Source organism: Equus asinus, chromosome 5 (genome assembly GCF_041296235.1).
Source record: "Equus asinus isolate D_3611 breed Donkey chromosome 5, EquAss-T2T_v2, whole genome shotgun sequence".
NCBI classification, from domain to species: Eukaryota; Metazoa; Chordata; class Mammalia; order Perissodactyla; family Equidae; genus Equus; species Equus asinus.
This window is the reverse complement of record NC_091794.1, coordinates 90,798,665-90,802,610: the sequence shown is the minus strand read 5'-3', so window position 1 is coordinate 90,802,610 and position 3,946 is coordinate 90,798,665. Positions and strand designations below refer to the sequence as shown.

The window sequence follows — 3,946 nt, the reverse complement described above, 5'->3', positions numbered from 1 at the left end:
AGGAACCCGGCCGGCCCTGGGGGTCCTCACACAGCCCCTTAACTGGCTGTGAGGCCCTGAGAAGGTCACATGAGTTCCTGGAGCCTCATGTTCCTCATCCAGAAAATGGGGGTGAGGTTATTGGTATCACTTTGCTCTAAGGTCTAAATACGAGAACCCGCATAAAGCAGCTGAGGGGCCGTAGGAAGGGTGCGGTGGTAACTAGGCAGGAATTGGTCCCTGTCCCTGTCAGAGACTGGGCAGAACAGAATGCAGCTTACAGCAGAGACTTTCAAAACCACTTCTTACACTTTTCAGCCTCTAGGTGGGTGATGCTCCACCTCGAGCTGCCTCTGAATCCCCTGCAGGGCTTGTTAAAACCCAGACTGCTCGGCCCCGCGCCCAGAGTTTCCGATTCTTCAGCAGAGCTGGGGCAGGGCCTGAGAATTTTCATTCGAACACGTTCCCGGTGATGCTGGTGCTGTTGGTCCGGGGCCCCGACTTTGAGGACCTCAGCTCCAGCTCTCAGCCTCGGCTGCACGTTGGCATTGACCCGGGAAGGCACTGAGGCCTAGGATGCACCCTCAGAGATCCTGATGTCATGGCTTGAGGGTACAGCCCAGCACTGGGTGTTCCAAAGGCCCGGCAGGTGACTCTAATGTGCAGCCCAACAGACGTGAGTGAGCCCACCTGCCACACCCGCCAACTGCTAAGAGCAGGCAGCTCTGGGGAGGGGGCCAGAGACCCAGATCACTGTCATCAAATAAAATAAAAGTGATATTTCTGTATTAGACTCACACATGCCAAACACTGTCCTACATACTTGAGATCTAATAATTCATTAAATCTTCATAACGGCCCCATGAGGGGGTTAACATTTGAGATTTACGTTTGCGTTTAACAAACGCAGGGCAAACAGCCAGAAAGTGATGGAACAGCATTTGAAACAGGCTGCCCTCCTCGGGGTCCCTGCTCTCGACCACCGGGTTAAGGAGAATGTATTTATGGTTAATTCTTGTGAAATAAAGACCTCTTAGTGGGGGGGCGAGGAGGAACCCCACTTTGAGTCTACTTTTTGCTCCGGAAGCTGTTCAGGGGCATGGGGCCAAATGCAATATGACGAAGACTGGTAAATATTTGTCAGTTTAACCTTTTCCAGAGCACGTTTGCAGGCATTCTCTTACTTTACGGCCACAATGGCCCAAGCTCTACTATCCTTCTCCCAACCCCCACTCCAGCCAAATGAACTACTTTGCAATTTAATTCAATTAAAGCAACGTTTATTAAGTGCCTCCCTTGTGCCAGTTGTCAGGCTACAGCCTGAGGTCCCAGAGATGCTGAGAGCTGAGACCCTGAGAGGCAGCGACCTGCCCAAGGGCGAGCTAAAGGCAAGGCCAGCAACTCCATCTAAGGTTCTGTCTTTGACGCCTGAGGGATGACGAGGGGAGGAAGGTGGCCGTGCAGGAACTGCCATGCTGGGCTCTCCTCCTGTGGAAACCCACAGGCCAGGGGTCTGCACAGCCTCTGGTGGCTCCTGGAGAAAAGACCCAGAGCTGGGGGCTGGCAGGAACTGGGGGAGGGGCGTGAGTGTCCAGGCTTAGGGCAAGAAGCAGCCACTGGCTCAGCCTATCCCCGCCCGGAGCCAGGCACCTTTCCTGCCAAAAGGGGCAATTACTCCAGCTCCCCGGAAGGCAGGAACCAGGGGCCTACCTTCACAACCTGACTCTCATCTGGACTTTTATCTCCAAATGAGGTCATACACACAATCCCTGTATCTTTGTCTGTTTATAATGTTAATTTGTAAATATCAACATGGTAAATAACCACAATCTTTGTTACCCCATTTTAGGCACATCTTTATGTATACATATATATATATATATATATATAACCACATCCAGAAGCCTTAAAAAGAGAAGTAGCCCAAACCTCTCTCTACCTCTGAGAGGCTCTGCTGGCAGATCAGGGGGCAGCTGCCCAGAGGGGAAAAGCGACTTGCCCAAGGTCACACAGCAAGCCAGTGTCAGAGTGTAGCTCAGAACCCAGGAACCCCTGGAGTTGTCAAGGACATGCTCACCTGACAAACCTACCCTTAAATGTCCCAGTCCCGGGGCTGGCCCCGTGGCCGAGTGGTTAAGTTCGCGCGCTCCGCTGCAGGCGGCCCAGTGTTTCGACGGTTCGAATCCTGGGCTCGGACATGGCACTGCTCGTCAGACCACGCTGAGGCAGCGTCCCACATGCCACAACTAGAGGAACCCACAACGAAGAATACACAACTATGTACCGGGGGGCTTTGGGGAGAAAAAGGAAAAAATAAAATCTTTAAAAAAAAAAAAAAAAAAATGTCCCAGTCCCTAAGTGGCCTCAGGAGCTACCTTCATGCTGGTCACCCCAGCCCAGACCCTCCCACAGACAGGCGCACGGGACGTCCCACAAGCGCCTCAGGCTCTGCAGGTCCAGCTGTAAATTAACCACCTTTCCCTCGAAATCTGTTTCCACCTGTGTTCCCTCTCGCCCCCACGCATCCTCAGCTGCTCAAGCCAGAAACATGGGCATTGCCTGGGGCACCTCCCTCTCCATCACCCCCGCAGCCTCGAGGGAAGGAACAAGGCCCATCCATTCTGCCGTCTTTTCATCTCTTGAACCCGTCCACTTTTCCCACTCCCTCCACCGCCACACCAGTGCCAGTCTCATCATCTCACCCTTCGTCCATGAGAACAACCTCTCCCGCTCCGGTTGATGTTTTCTTTCACCAAATGCCAGAGCGCCCACTGTGGGCTGGCACTGTGCTGTGTGCTGGGACTCAGAATTGAGCAAGACAGAGTGGAGCCCAGCTGCCAGTGTGATTCCTGAAACCCACATCTAACCATGTCTCTCCCCTACTCAGATCCCTTGCACGGCTCCCCACAGCCCCTGGGGTCCAGTGTAAGCTCCCCATCCAGGTATTCAAATTCCTGGACCCTCTACCAGCCGTGGATTCACCCAGACTGCTCTCCTGCCATTCTGCTCCACTCAGACTGATCCCAACAAGCTATTGGCCATTCTCCCAAACACACCAGCTCACAGGTCACCTCCTCCGTGAAGCTGCCCTACCTGAGCCCCTCGCACCTGGCAAAGTCAGTTTTGCCCTCCTCTGGAATCCCACCAAAACCCAGGATTTGTGAATCTGCCTCTCTGACTGGGCTGTGCCTCCTGGAGCCCAGGGGGCTAAGCCGACGCCAAGCACGGAGCCTGGTAGTAAGAGGCACCAATATGTTGTGTTGGTGATGGACCAAGAGATGCAAGGGTGGAGCAGAAATCCAACTATCTTTTTGATTCACTCATTCCAGTGCCTACACATTTGTAGTCTTCTGGAAGTTCCTCCAGTTGTCTAACCTAAAGCCGTCTGCTGTAATTACTGAAGTTTGTGCCTGTTCCTTCTGTGAATCTGCCCTCTATGCCCTTCCTTGCCCCAAAGCACAGAACATCTGGCTGGGTGACAAGTCAACAAGAAGAAATGTCTGGTTTGGCACAGCAGAGAATGGACTAGCAAGGTCTCAAGACCTGGGCCCGGGTGCCAGCACTTTCCAACCAACTCGGGAAGAAGGTGCCTCTGAGACTGGCGTGGCAGGCCTTGCGGTTTGAAGCAGTGAGTCACCTTCTGGCTGCAAGTCAAGGAGCTCTCACTGCGCCCTTGTTTGGAGAAGGCACCCGCCAGCACGACTGGAGTGAGAGACGAACAGGGAAGAGAGATGCAAAGAGACAGGGAGACGCGCTCAGAGACAGAGAGACCCCAGGGCAGAGACAGAGGGTCGAGAGGAAGGAAACACCCAGACCCTAAGGGAGACAGACACAAAGGACCAAGACGACCGGAGACAGGAAGGATGCGCAGAGGAAGCGATGAGAAAGACGCAGAGCAGGAGGAAAGGGGGCCGAGGCCGAGCGAGGCGCACGGAGCGGAGGGCCCCATCGAACCGACTGAAGCAGA

At 54.0% G+C, this 3,946-nt stretch overlaps 1 long non-coding RNA gene across 1 annotated transcript; it reads right to left on the bottom strand.

Annotated features, from left to right (window-relative positions):
* Window positions 1-1,249: 1,249 nt before the first annotated feature.
* LOC139045450 (uncharacterized) lies at window positions 1,250-2,828 on the bottom strand. The gene is made up of 3 exons (XR_011503776.1): window positions 2,682-2,828; window positions 2,057-2,270; window positions 1,250-1,513 (listed from the first exon to the last, which is right to left on the bottom strand). It is a non-coding gene; the product is annotated as an uncharacterized lncRNA (long non-coding RNA).
* Between the last annotated feature and the right edge of the window lie 1,118 nt (window positions 2,829-3,946).